Source organism: Anopheles darlingi, chromosome 2 (genome assembly GCF_943734745.1).
Source record: "Anopheles darlingi chromosome 2, idAnoDarlMG_H_01, whole genome shotgun sequence".
Taxonomy (NCBI): domain Eukaryota; kingdom Metazoa; phylum Arthropoda; class Insecta; order Diptera; family Culicidae; genus Anopheles; species Anopheles darlingi.
Window position 1 is genome coordinate 11911772 of NC_064874.1, and position 15000 is coordinate 11926771.

Sequence of the window (15000 nt, forward strand, 5' to 3'; positions counted from 1 at the left end):
TTATTTTAAATATCCTACAGTGCCATGAACAGTGTTGGTTCAACAAAAACACCAAAGTGTGGAAGCGAAGAGAGAAAGTGTCGAAGGCAAGAATCGATCTTAAATCTCGAGACCACAACCATGGCCGTGGTTGCGTACGATTGGTACAGCGGCACGTTCCTCAACACGGAGACGTGCCAAACGGCTAGCGCTGGCCGAGCGAGCAGACAGACCTCTTGGCAAACATGGCCAGGCGGAGGGTATCGTTACTCATACGTGCGCGTAAAACCCATCCATCCAGCAAGAGGAATGCCTCCGAGAGAAGAGACAGTACCGAGAAGAGAGAGTGAGAGAGAGAGAGAGAGAGAGAGAGAGAGAGAGAGAGAAGGTGGTTTGTTTATGTGACAGACATTCCATGCTGGAAATCGCCTCAATCCCAGCCCAAGGGACCCACGAAAAGAATTTTCCATGAAGAGAAGAAGGTAACCAGAATAGGTTCTAGAATTCGACGAAGAAGGGATGGCTTTGACCTGACTGACTGCACCTTCCGCCGGACCGTTCTGCAGGATCCAATTTGCATTCACCGGAATGGTGTCTGGGTTTTTTTTGGTCTGGAAGCAAATATCATTCACACCTTGCCACACCTCTTGTTGAAGGTCATACACTCACACCTCACAGAAGGTAAGGAGGACAATATCGTCCTGAACGAAGGAGGCAAGCACACAAACACACACACACACGGATCAAGAAGGTCTAGTCGTCACTGACAGGCCGTGAAATAAGCAATGCGGATGAAATAAGTGCGTCACCGGGGCAGAAATGCTTGGCAGAACAACCGAGACCGAGGGGAGATTCTTCGTTCCGTTCTATTCTAGCAGGATCCACGTTTATCTTACCACTACTACGCGGACTGCAACTACTCCGGTGATGGCTCCTCCCGGAAAGAAATATGCAATACACCATCGCCCCGTTACCGCTGGGAGGAGGGTTTCATTTTCTCGCTCCAAATTCCCTCACCAGGGACCATTGCCTCGGGTGATGCGGAATAAATTTTCATCAAATGCAAACCGTCAGCCAGTCGCTTGTGCTAGGATGTGACTTGTCTGGTGGTGGTGGTGGCCGTTGATGTCGTATCCTGAATCCCATTATCATATCCCGTTCAAATGTAGTGTAGTCCGGCTTGAAGGAGGAATATGCTAATCCAGCGCAATCGAAATGCAGGTGCGAGCCGCTTGAGTCCCCTTTCCGAATATGAATATCAACAGCACGGCTTATTAAAGCATCTTCACGTCTTCAAACGGTCCACGGTGGACGTAGGACGTCGACGACGTCATCACGCCAAGTCAAAGGAATGTTGCGTCGTCCCTTGTTTGGTTCACAAAACTAGGGCTCGTCGCGGTAGTTGGCGGAAAAGTGGAAAACAATTGGCCAGCTCATGACGACCAGACGGGTGGTGGGTGGACGGGAAGGAGCAACGTCGGCGAATGGCCACGTCAACAGAAGACGAAGTTTTGGGCTCTCGCGTATCCTTCACTTGAGCATTCCATGTCCGGACATAATGACGAGATTCTTCAAATAGTTTCGCCCGGGGTGGGACTTGTTGTAGTAGTTGTTGTCGTCATCGTCGTCGTAGTGCTCGTGGCTGTTGTTCGCTGTCCTGGAATTTGTGCCTTTCGGAGAAGGACACACATTTTTGGGACAGCGTGAATCTCGGCGGAACCGGTACCAGCGCACCGGAACCGGAACAGGAACCGGGGATGTTAATTTATTCATTTGTTTACGGTCCACGACGAGGCTACCGGGATGAAAAGGGTGATCAACGAAGTGACCATCCGCGGTAGAACGTGACGCAGTCTGTGATGTTGTATCCCGCCGGAGTGATGCTGACGAAGGTGCTGACTAGCCGGCTACTTTAAAGAGAACAAGCCGCAACTAGAGACTCTTTAGTCCACGGGAAGACTAGTGGTCTGTGGATCTCTGAATATTTAAACGGATTAAACCAAACCCAAGCCCTAGCGTCGGTAGCAAAGCCTAATGAGACTCACTCAAAGCTGCCTCCAGGTCCAGGAATCATTTCCCATCACGGAATTCCCATCCGCACTCGGAAGCGCAAGCTGAAGCTTGATAACGAAAAGGATAACTATGGGAAAGGACACCATTTGTTGGTCAGTAATAGGATACCACCTTCTCCTCCGGGACCAGAACCGGAGCAGTTGAGTTGAGACTCACACTATTTATGGAATCAATATTTAAAGGGCCGCTAACTGGCCATGTGGTTTAGCGCTGCAACAACCCTGCAGCAGTTAATTCCCTCTAGACGCTCGATTCAAGAGGCACAGGAAACAAGGCCTCGCAGTAAGTAAACTGCAGCAACTCATAATTCATTCCGCCAAAGGCGAAGTCGTCGGTAGCGCGGGCCCGGTCCCAGTCCCGGTCCCGGTATCCGTTTCCACTACGTCAAACCATTAACACACTCCCTGGCGAGCGCGTTTGTTCCGCGTTCTTCCGTGGAAGCGCATGTAGTGCTAGTTTTGCATGTCTGTGCTAGGTCCTTGGATGTGCCGGGGGAACTGCGTAGCTACACATACGGATCGCGGTCTGCAGTAGGAAACATATCCCGAAAAACCCGAAACCGAAAGGCGGTGAAAACAAAATCAACAAAACGCGCTGCGAAGCGGGGCTTCCGGGGCTTTCGGTGTCGGTCTGCACTCTCAAGGGTCCTACGTCAAGGATGTGTGTGTGTGTGTGTGTGTGTGTGTGTGTGTGTGTGTGTGTGCCGAACGGCCGAAACACTAACTCGATTACTTCCTCAGCCAACCTAGTATCGCGGCACCAGCGAGGAGAAACGATTTCCGTCGGAAAAAAGAAGCAGGATGGCACTCCGGGAACACCGTGGCCTCGTTTTCTGGACTTCAGGATCCAGCACAGGAACCACCACCATCAGGAGTGCACTAGCGCCGGACCGCGTTACAGCACGGGACGGCACTGGCACTGTTTTGAATATTAAATATTTACGAAAGCAGCACGGGACGGGAGGAACTGGCACACCCGGGGCGACAGCTTAACCAGCGGCAACTCCAAACCCCCTTGAGGGGTGGTGGTGTGGTGGTGGTGCTGTTGGAGCAGCCGTGGACTTGCTAATTGGGCCGTGCCACCCGGTGTCAGACACACACTCTCTCTCTCTCTCACTCTCGTTCTCTGCTTCTCTCTCTCTATTGGTTCTAGGCTCACTGCGCAGTAACCATCATCGCTTCTAGCGGCCTCGACAGCACCAGCAGCAGCAGATTACAGGATTACATCGCACTGGGACTAGCAGCCCACACACACACACACACACACACGTACGCAGGCTCGCGAGAAGCGATAGGAAAATGGTGGTGGCGATAAGCAAATGTTACCGACGGGGAATTGAACGAAATCTGCATGCGATTTACATATTCCAGGCGGAGCGGCGGCCAATGGGAGAGAGAGGTGCACGTCACACACACACATACACACACTCTCTCTCTCTTTCTCTCTCTGCGGATCCATTGCCGTGCGCGGGATGGGTTTATGTTCGAGCACAACTTATCATCAAAAGATAAATTACGAGCTGCATCTATTTTCTATTTTCCCTCCCCCTTTCATTCACTTGTTTGCATATTCTCTCTGTCTCTCTCTCGCTTTCTTTTCTCAACTCGTCATGGAGAGAAGCGAGAAAGTTCTTAATCAACGCTCAGGTTCCAACGTTTCTTTCTGGCTGATGGCTCCATTCCCTTGGAACGCCACATCCTTGACGACGATGAGTGATGGGCGCTTGCTTGGATCGGGGGATTTGAAGCGTTTATCCGGGAACAACGGCCGGTCTGAGCCCTCTTGTGTAAACGCTTCAAACCGAAGCGAGCCTGGCCTACTCTATGCAAATAACGTCCTCGTTTCCCTCAAGCCGGACCATTTCCAGCCACAACATCAACATGCCATGGACGAGACCTCCATTTCTCGTCCTTTCGTCCCTTTTGTGTACCACCAAAATGAACCCCGGTTGAGGCTAGTGAGATTGATAACCGACAAACAGTCAGGCACATGCCAACAATAACGCAAACAAATCGTGGCGTTCTGCTACCCGAAGCTCCCGTGTGGCCGCGCGTTCGTGCGCTCGTTGTCGAGTGTTGTTTGCACTCCAGCAGCATTTGAAAATTTGAATCGCAAACCAGAAACATGCACAATTGCATGCCAGCACACAGCATAACGGCAGCCAGCCATGTTGGCATGTTTATTGAGAATTGATAAAGCCAACGCGAACGACGGCGGACGAAATTCATTATCCTGCTCGAGTGGAGCACACCATGAACAGCGGATGGGGCCATTCAAACTTCTAAACTGCTTTCTAAAAGTTTCCAATTTACCTCCTAATGCTACGTTGCGATGCTCTGTCATCATAAATCTAGGGAAAACAATGTTCTTTTCGTTTTTTTTCTCTTTTACACACACAAACGAATAAAAGAAATGTCCATGATCTCATCAATCGCGCAAATCGGTCCTCATCATCTATAAACGAGGCTTCGATAATGGTTCGCCGATCGCGAAATCTAATCCCTCCATTGTAATGACCCGCAGGATGCAGGTGAAAAAAGTTCCCTTCCACAATCCACAATCGCTCTTCTCGAATCTTTAATGGCACCGGGAGGAGGTGGACCACTTGAGGAATGTCTGTGAGCTCCACGGAAACAACCAAAGATACAATTACATGCTGCTCCTGCTGCTGCTGCTGCTGCTGCTGTCTCCGCGAGGGACCGCGACAGACCACCAACGGTGGCGGGACCGAAAACCTAAATTGATCAAACACAACCATTCGCATTCCGTGACTCGGTGAAATCAATATGCGCCGAACGGCAATAAACTTCCTTCGTCAGCGCCCACAGTTGACAGAGGAGGAGGAGGCATTCGGTGTGTCCCACACGACCAAAATGAAGAAAAAGAACAAGTAGAAGAAGAAAATTAAGAAGAACAACAACAACAAAGTCACCAGAAGAAAGGGGGGGACGTTGTGTTTCGAGTCCATTTTCAAATTTTTCGTAATCGATTTGACCGGTTCGTGGTTGCTTGGATGGAAAATCGATTTCCGTTCCGTCGTCGAGACCCAACGTGTTGACCTCTTTCCGAGCCAAACACGAGGCACCGGCCGTTGTTGGGCCAAAGATTGACGCCTCTACTGTCCTCCCGTGGTTCGATGAGTCCAGTTCGACGCACACACACACACGCATATGCAACTAAACACTGTTGTCCGTTATCGGATTCCCGGATCCCTAAACAGCGATCCCGGTCCGCAGCGACTGACGTGAGTGAGTAATAGGCCGAAGTCCTGTTTCTCGCTTGGAAGAAGAAGCAACCAACGGAGTCAGTACCGATAGCGCGCGAGAGACAGATAGAATTACTCCAATCATATTTCATTGCCGTAACCACCACGAGAACTGAGGCCCGGGGCGTGAGCATCGCGTTCTGCCTTTTTTCGGCGACGTCTCGGTGTCGGTCGGTCCCCCGGGAGGGGGGGGAGGGCGACTGTTGGGCGAGATTTGATACTTTTCCTAGCGCACTCTCGTCTTCTCGACCCCTTTCTCTGTCACCTTCTCGAGTCCCGTAGCCGGGGCGACGTAGCATGTAGGAAGGAAGTGTGATTCCTCCTCCTACTCCTCTGTCTTCTCCACAGTGGGAGGTGCTCTCTCTCTCTCTCTCTCTCTCTCTCTCTCTCTTTCTTTCTCTTTCTCTCTCTCTCTCTCTCTCTCTCTCTCTCTCTCTCTCTCTCTCTCTCTCTCTCTGTATCGAAATCGTGGGGCTTGATCTTCTCGATTCGAGTGATCTGTGTGCGGAGAGAGCTTCGTCTTCTGCTTCTTCTTCTTCTTCCTGTACTGCTCGTTTATGCCGGATGTGTCACAACATTGGCGTCACGCTGGGTGTCTGTTCGATTTTCGACAACCACCATACCACCACCACCACCCTCCTCCAATTCCACACACACACACACCTTGCGCTCAACCGTGACACGCGCAGTAATAACGTTCTGTCAATTTGATTTTACAAAACGGGCCGCCGTCTGCCATCGATCGAACGAGCCAAGGGGGGTGCACAAGAAGGGGAAAGAGAGGAAGAAGACAAACAGTTTAAAGGAGAGCACCCGGGCCAGGCCGGCCCCTGGCGCACACACACGCCCAGGTCTCGGTACCGGACGGAAATATCCTTCGCTTGAACCTGTCATCGAACGCAGCAATTGGATCACAGGCGGCCATGATACCTCGACGCCAGCAGACGGCAGGTGCATCTAATTGACGCCGGTAGTTGCCGGCAGGGTCCCTGCGTGTCCCTTCCGACTGGTCATTGAGTAATTCGATACGGGTCCCGGAGCCGGAGCCGGGGAGCCGAAGCATACCGGGAGGATGGATATCGAGAATGATTAATCGTGACAACGATGCTTCGGTTTATCGATTTCTTCCCCGTGTTTTTTTTTATTCGTAGATATATTTTCGAGATAGCTTATTGGGATGCAGAAGGCCACCGGCGAGGGGATTAGGAGTTGAGCATGAAGTTGGGATGTTTATTGGAAACTTGTTCCTTCTTTTTTTCGTTTTTCTTCCCGAACTCCCGAACGCGAGTTCCCCGCCTATCACAACACCGAACGGGCACCGGTCGGTCGGGCGGAACATGAAAACAATAGGAGGGTGCGCCCTTGATTTGACCCACCTCCTTCCCCTCCCCTGCCTCAGCACCGGTTGGTGTCTAATCAAAATGCAAAATTATATGCTCTCCGGAAGGCGGCGTTCCCGGATGTCGGATGGTGGCCGGTGCATCCTCACATGGCACGCCAACCACCCCTGCTGTTGGGCTCAAGTGATGTCGACCGACCAGCTGTTACACAGCCAACCTCGTCATCGGCATCATCGAAAACATTGCCCCGCTCTTTATCGGGGTGCGAAACGTCGATGACGATGACTACGGAAGGGTCCTCGAGAACTGCGTGTGTGCGTGTGTGTGTGTGTGTGTGTGTGTGGTAGAGAGTATCGGCAGCTCGTTTTGTTATGAGGAACTTGTCCCCTTTTCCCTCGGTGGTGACACATCCTTCGTAAACGCAACAACCCCCGTTCCCTGCAGAGTGACGTCTGCCGGAGTTTTCGGGAAAGTTAGGGCATACGTGGCATACGTGTATGCGTGTCAGAAGCGGGGAGAGAAAAAAAAACAACAACAGGGAACAACAAGGGAAGGGAAATGGTTGTAAATTGTCTTTAAATTACGTTCATAACATTGGCGGGCCACACAATGACACATAAGGAGACACTCTCCTTCCCTCCTTTTTCTCGTCTTCCTTCTGTCTGTCTTTCTGTTTGTCCGTTCATTCGTTCGTTCTGTTACCAAACCCAAAATATGTGACAGAAACATTTGCCAAAAATATGCCGTTCAAGCAACAAACACGGGCTACTAGATGTGCGTTCGAGTGCTTATTGATTCCGCAATTCGCAATCCGCAAAATTGGTTTTAAAGTGGAAAAAACTCCTGGCATGGTCCTTAAGCTGGTTCACTGGAGGCATAATTCTTCCAACCACTCCTTAGCCATGCACATGCCTCATTCCCTCTCACTTTGCATCTCTCTCTCACTCTCTACTGGATTGCATATTTCAATTACGGCAATCGAATTCGCTGCCCAGCAGCCCGTAGAGAACGGAGCCCGATTATGCTGCGAATTGGGTCATAAATTTTTCCACCAAAAGCCCGACAAGCGCCGTGCTCACCAAACGCTGTGGACCTGTGGAGGGGACGAAGACACGGACTAGTAAAAGAGAACATCCAACTGCACCCCCCAAATAGCCACCAGAACACCAGGTTGCTCTCTTTCTCGCTCTCTCTCTCACGGAACTGAATGTCCTGTCTGTTTTCCGCGTCTCCAGCGACAGGAACGTCGCCGGAAGCGACGTGCAAGCCAAAGTGTTCGTGCCCGTCGAGTGTCCGCCGAGGGTCCCGGACGACAACAACAACAACAACAGACCGTATGGGCAACGCCCGAAACTCCGGGACCGGAAACCCCGGGAGTGAGAATAGTTAATTGGGAGGGATTCTAGACACCAGCGGCATATCGTTTACGGGATGAATCCGTGACCGAAAAACCCACGTCCCGGTCCCGTTCCCGGTCCCGGTCCCGGGGACCTGCGCTACAATTGGCAGGTAGTGGCAGCTTGGGTTGGGTTGGGCGCGACGAAGGCGTTGATTTCCATTTTCTCCGTTTTCCTCTCACAGAGCCAGGCAGGCAGGCGAAAGGATAACGGAAGCCGGAACGAAGCGCGGCAACCGAATCCGAAAACAGAACCCGAAGGAGGAGGGATGTTTAATTAGGTGCTATTCGAGTTCGTGTTCGGTTCCCGGCTCACTGCTGATCCCTTTCCCGGTCCCGGTGCCGGTCCTTGGTGTACCTGCGGACCAACGGGCACACCCAAGGTGCTGTGGTGTAGGTGTAGGGTGTACTGTTCCCGTCCCGTGTGCTGGTGATATGCGCGACACGTTGGTGGGAATGTGAGAAAGATAAATAGACACTGTCCCTGTCGTTCTCGCCTGTTTCATTCTTCGCTTTCGTTGGCATCTATCCTTTAAAATCTAATTCATTTTCAGCCAGAAGAAAAGCGAGGCCAGAAGTGTTGGCGAAGCGGTGTTGAATGTTGTTTCTCGCAGTCGCAAAACACCGAAAACGGGGCCCAAAAAACCCGAACTGGAATGCACGCGAATGAAATGGGATCCTTTCGGTGTCTTTTCGAATTTCCGGTTCGGTTTCTGTCCGGTGTTTTCAAACAAACATGCAGCACGCCAGCACTCCCGGAGGTATCTATAGCCATCGTCCGGCATTTGTCTGGTTATTTATTTACTTTGCTTTGTCTTCGATCCTTCCCCCTTTTTCACTTGCTCGCTGCTTGCTTATTTGCTCATCAATGGGATTACGAACGAAAAGCGAAACAGCGCGACAACGATGCAAAAATGCATTCCCATAAAGCTTCATTTCCAGAAACGGCCAAACACCTGGATCGATGCATCGCAGCAAATCGATTTTTGGCCAATGCACCTAAATCACGGAGTTGCGCCGCCATTGCTTGACCGAGCCAGCTGCAAGCTGGTTAATGAAATATTGAATTTTCATCGTTTAATCGTAGCCTGCATTAAGATGGTGATGGCGAAGACGAAATCGAAAAAAGAAGGAAAGGAGGAGAAGGATAAAAAACGCATTAAAATCCCTGCCGGCATCAATTACAAATCGTGAAAATCAATTTCTCGACACGCACGCACAACGCGCGCCTCCGAAGGGGTGCGCACTGCGTGGGGCACTACGGGGCACGCCAGCACCAAAATGATGTCCCCATTAAAGCGCAATAAGCGCGCGAGCCGAGCGCGAAACCAACCAACCAACCAACCAACTGACCAAGCTGATTGCAAATGAACTGAACGTAGAGACAGAGAAAGAAAAGGGGAAAGGATGGGAGAGGGAATTCGGGGAGAAAAAATATGTCCCACGACGGAGACATAAATTTTCGCTAAACGCACGAATTAAATGCACATAAAACCAGCACCGGACGGACGGACAGACGGACGGACGGAATGGTCCGGAGTTGATGATGATGAACAAACTGATGAACCCCACAAGACAGACACACGCACGCACGCATGCTGATCAAGCGGTCGGAGTGCGCGGTCGCGATCGCGAAACTCCTCGACGTCTACGAAGCAGACAAGCAGACAAGCAGCAGCAGCAACCCGGTGTGAGCTGCAGGTGGTCCCCCCGCCCCCGTTCCTGACCCGTCTCCCTTAGGAGAGATAGTCCGAGATAGAGTCGCTTTTGGGGCCGACCATTCGTTCGTTGCGTCGATCGTGATCGCGATCTTATGTGCTCGACCAAGACGACGACGACGACAACGATGTCCAGGTACCTTTTCCCTGGCCACGAATCGGTTGAGTGGGCCCCTCGTCCACACACACACACGCCGGACTGACACGATATCAATCTCGATCTTTGACAAACCTATCGCACCGATGGTCCCTAGGAGTGTGCGCTTCTTGTTCCGCTTGTTGTTGTTTGTCTCTTCGCAGCAGCAGCAGCAGCAGCAGCATAACGTGATGCTCGAGCATTTTTGTTTCCATCCCAACCATCGCACCCCATCCCGACCGTCCGTGGCCACTGGAATGTACGCCCGAACATTCCGAAACTCCACTCCCGTTAGGCAGCGGACCAGAGAGAGAGAGAGAGAGGAGAGACGTTCGCGAAAGCGACGTCCTCGCCGATCGCGCTGCGGCTGCTTTCTTGAGGGTCCGATGGTGGATGGCCTTTAAAACGGGCGCTTTTGGAACCGGGTTTCAAGCTGTTCTGCCTCCAATCCTCCGCTCCCTCGAATCGGCTCCGGCGTTTTCCGCTTTGATTAATGAGATTAAGAACGTGAGCTGAAGAGAGAACCGTGTTCGCTTCCTTTCGAGGTCAAGTCTCTGAGAAGCAGCAGCAGCAGCAGCAGCAGTAAAGGTAGTAGTGGATTGAAGTGGATTACAAACAGACCGAGGAAGGGGGAGGGGGGGGGGGGGATCGCTCAGCTCAGCGGGCGGCGATCATTTATCAACGAAAAAGCAAAGAAATCCTACAAAACGACTCGAGCTTATCGGCTGGCCGGGCCAGATCCGACGGTTTGGGCCAGAAACGCGTTAACAAATGACTTACCTTCTGTTCTAGCCGCTGCGACGCCTGAAGACGACGCCACCAGCCCGGAGCACACGTAGTGAAATGCAAATGACGACGACGCCGACGCCGACGATGATGATGACGAAGAATCTGTCTTGTCCGGAGCGACCTTCCACGATGCACACACACACGGAGCAGCAGCCACAGCAGCATTAGTGGCTTACGATGCCCTTTTGCCTTCTCTCAAGCCCCAGTTTTAACTAATAATTGCGAGAAGATTACAGCAACCACCTCCACCATCCGCCTGGATTGTTTAAGCAACATTTGGCCGAAGGCTTAACCGCGCAGCCAAACACCGGCATCGTCTTCGTCGTCGGCCGGGAAACCGGGACAAGTGGGGAAAGAAAATTGCACGGAAGACCTGCTACCCCCTCTTCCGTGTGGCCCCAGCACACGCTGGGGGTGCTGCTTGCGGTGGCCCTTTTTGTTGCGAAATAATTGCCCACAACAACAAGGCAACAAAGCAATCCCCGCGGTGGACTAAAAACGGAGCGGCATTAATGCGGAAAGACCGACCGGCCAGCCGGTGGGGCACGGAAATCGGCACGAAAAGATTAATCTATAATAGATCTTAGCTCCCATCCGCGTAGAGCGCAGAGATGTTCGAAGCTTTTGCGAATGGAAAGGGGAGCGAGGTTACTCCCCAAGCATGCCACAACGCTACTGACTAGCCGCCACGCTGCTGCGGTCGTCGTAGTGGCTCCGTTGTCTTGGCAACATGATTTTTCCTTCCTTTTTTTTTGTTCTCTCCCTCTCTTTCGCTTCTCGCTTTTCAACTAGTTTTGCCCCGCGTGGTGTTCGGTGCCTTCTTATGCTGCTGCTGCTGCTGCTGCTGCCGTTGCTGCTGGCAACCCGGTTTCGTTCCAGGGAGAAGAGCTTTGCGCCGATGTTTTTTTTTGCCATTTTATGCTTCTTCGTCTCGTTTTGCACCGTCGCCACGCTGTTGCATTAACCTTTTTTTTTTGCTCATCCCAGCTCAACCTCATCTCCGATGCCACCGGTCGGTCGGTCGGTCAGTTGGCGAGGATCACACCAACACCAACGTCACTCAGCTGGCGCTTCGTGGCGAGGAAGGGGTTAGTGGCATGGTGGCGGGTGTTTTTGTTGCCGCTCTGGAATACGCTTTTGCCAGGAAAGACCTCTTCTTCGTCTCGCATACATACACACAGGCACACACAGGCACACAGTCACTGGGACCCACTAGCAGAGCATCTTCACGTTCTGCGGCTCTATCTGCTCTTCCCTTTTGAGCACCTTTTGCTTCGTTTCCTTTTATTTATCTTCTGCCGTAGCAGGACACAACGACAACAACCAGCACCAGCACCAGCACCGGACCGGTGGACCGGATTCAGATTTTGTCACACACATTCCAGACAAGCACACACACACACACACACGCACAAACACTACGAGGTCTACGAGATACGACACCGACGCACTGCTCCGAAAGTGCATTCAACGTCGTCTTCGCTGCAAGCTCCCAGGTTCAGGTGAGTATAGTATGCCTGCCACGCGATGCTCCGGTTGTTGTGCTCACACTTGTGGTCCATTTGAGGAGTCTGCCCACTCGCCGGGGGTGGAGGCGTGAGGAGAGGCCAGAGAGGAAGAGGAGGAAACCAAACAACACCGGGCGCGCGCGCGCATACACACACAAAACAGAAGAAGTGGAGGAGGAGGAGCAGCAGCAGGCTTAAAAACTTCAAAACACAACAACACACCACCACCACACCAACCAACGTGCACATACAAACACACACAGACCACGGTCGAGATGTGCTCCAAGCCTTTGCCCCACCGGGAGAAGACCCTATTCCCCCCACCACCACACACGCGAACGGAGGCACAGCGCGAAGTGCAGAGAAGAAGACAACAAAAAACAAACCGGAAAACATCCAGCAGCATCCAGCGTGCGGTCGACCGACGGTGGTGGCCCCACAAACAGCTCCACCAGCAGCACCATCATCAAAAGCTTCATTGGATGCGGCGCTGCTGTGGCTGTTCGCCACCCGCCACTCCACAAGAAGGGCGCCATCGCTAGCCAGCCAGCCAGCGAGCGTAGACAGCGAGGTCGGCAGTGGCAGCAAACGGTTAAGCGGGTTTTTTTTGTCTTAAAAATGGAACGAAAAGGCCCGGGACCAGCCGGTGGAAGCGGTGGAGCAAAGAAAATTGTCGATTTTCTGGCCACCTTCCCGAGGCCTACCGCTTTGCCAGGGGAGTTGGGTTTTGGAAGTTTTTCGCACGCAAATGGCAGGAAAAGCAACCCTGGATTGAACCACAGTGGGCCGTGGCTCAAAATTCGAGCCTCCTTCAGATGCCCCACGGAGCAAGTAGAGGAGGAGAATGAAACCGAGAATCCGACGACACAAAATGAGCTTTTGCCGGGGGGGAGACCGCTGTGACCGTGTCTGGTCACACTGGTATCCCCGTGCATCAGGCGACGTTGGAACCGTTGGAACCGTGGTGGAAGCTTACACACAAGACACTCGAGTGGTGGAATTCGATTGGATTACTCTCGCGCGCGGTGGATTATCACTTATCACACGGGGCCAGCATGGCCATGGCTGGCAGCAGATCAGCGGTGGCGTAATAGCACGGGACGAGAACGGGACCTATCCGCACGATAGGCACAACGCACGCGAACACGAGGCCGACCACCGGTGGACCACCGTTGATGGACGCGAACAACCGACAACACCGCCACCCGCTAGCACGACAGACATCGAGACACAATTCCAGCAGCGAATCACTTTCACGTCGTCGCGGTCAAGATCTTGCGTAGAACTATTCCAACGGAGAACCACTTTTACGCGCTGTTCCGCGGTCAGGATCTGGCGTTCAGCGTCCGCACCGTGCGACATCTGAGAGAAGATTGCCCCGAGAGAGAGATAGAGAGCGCCAAAGAGAGAGGCGGCCCGAGTCGGCCAACTTCGTTTTGGGTTCGGCTGCGTTCTCGTTTGTAGCCTTTAAGCGCGGTAGCAAAAGGGAGATAGCGGGAATTGTCGCGCCCCTTTTCGCTCTGGGCAGCCAGCTGTTGGGTTTTCATCCCAAGATGTACACCCGATGGTTTATTGGGCACCATGAAATCCTCGGTTAACTTTGGTCTGGCGCAATTTTGTTTTAAACAAGGACACAAAACGTTAGATGAGCACATGGTTTTTACTAAACGAGCATTCCCTTGCTGTAGAAAGTACTTTAACACATTTTTCCAGGTGTTGTTATTTTCCAAATGGAATATTCCTGAAATATTGGCGATCTTTTGTCTTCCCTGGCACAACACTTGTTTTTAAATGAAAATTAATCAAAAATTTACGAAAACTTTTCCAGTAATTGTATTAAGCATGTGGCTCAATGGTCTAGGGGTATGATTTTCGCTTAGGGTGCGAGAGGTCCCGGGTTCAAATCCCGGTTGAGCCCGTCTGAATGGTTATTTTATAAAAAGTCGTAGTAATTAATTGAAGTACTATAAAATCACTAATAAACTAAACATCATTACCTATATCTAAACATGTAAAGTGATGATATTGCTATCATTACACATGCTTGCAACGGCTATAGGAAATATGAAATTGGTTTTATTTCTTTGGGTAAATTTTCTTATTATGAAGATTATCAATCACTCAATCGTATTGCTGATGCATGATTTATGTAGCTAAATAGGTCGCACAGCACTTTTCAGCTGCATCTCAGTTTGAAGAAAACTCGTCGGCCTAGTGACCCAAACCAAAGAGCAAGATACCCTTAGGCCGTTAACCCCCACAAAGGCCCCCCAAAAAGAACATCCGCTGCTCTATTAGGAACAGGAAGAATTTATTGATATTTATGAATGCACAGTATCGCTATGTGTTGCTTCTCTGTGCCATTCCACTTCAGTAGGTGTCCCCTAAAGGATGAGCCTAGAAAGGGACTCTATCGTTTAAATTGATGTTTTATTGTCGAAGAAGTTTTGACCAGTCGATTCTCACCATTCCAAGGTCTATGGAAGAGGGAAACTGGACGGAAATCGGCAGATAAACACTCCAAGAAGGACTGACAGGGAATAAAGCGTTGTGACAAGCGAATGAATTCGGCTTGCTGCTGATCGAACCGGAAAAACGGGTGGATAATGCCGGAAATGGTAAGGAAAATGGGAACCGCGCTGGGAGAATGGTTGAAACCGTTTCCGCCTTTATTCTTTTCCTATCCGAAATCGTTTTCCCTTTCCAAGCGATGAAATTTACAGGCTGCGACCAGCTCATGTGATGGAAAATAACACTCAATGTTGCGGTCATTATTGCTCCTGTTACGTTCGATTT

At 51.4% G+C, this 15000-nt stretch overlaps 1 protein-coding gene and 1 non-coding gene across 3 annotated transcripts in view; one reads left to right on the forward strand and one right to left on the reverse strand.

Moving 5' to 3' along the window:
- Positions 1–13520, reverse strand: part of LOC125948263 (homeotic protein female sterile) — a 130698-nt gene extending 117178 nt beyond the window's left edge. The window contains exon 1 of one of the 2 annotated variants that reach the window (XM_049674165.1): positions 13185–13520. The gene's annotated coding sequence lies outside the window, so the exon portion shown is untranslated. Of the gene's footprint in view, positions 1–13180 lie in introns of both variants that reach the window. The other variant, XM_049674164.1, reaches the window with a different exon arrangement.
- A 530-nt stretch (positions 13521–14050) lies between these two features.
- Positions 14051–14122, forward strand: Trnap-agg (transfer RNA proline (anticodon AGG)). The gene has a single exon. It is a non-coding gene; the product is annotated as a tRNA-Pro (tRNA).
- The last annotated feature ends 878 nt before the right edge of the window (positions 14123–15000 follow it).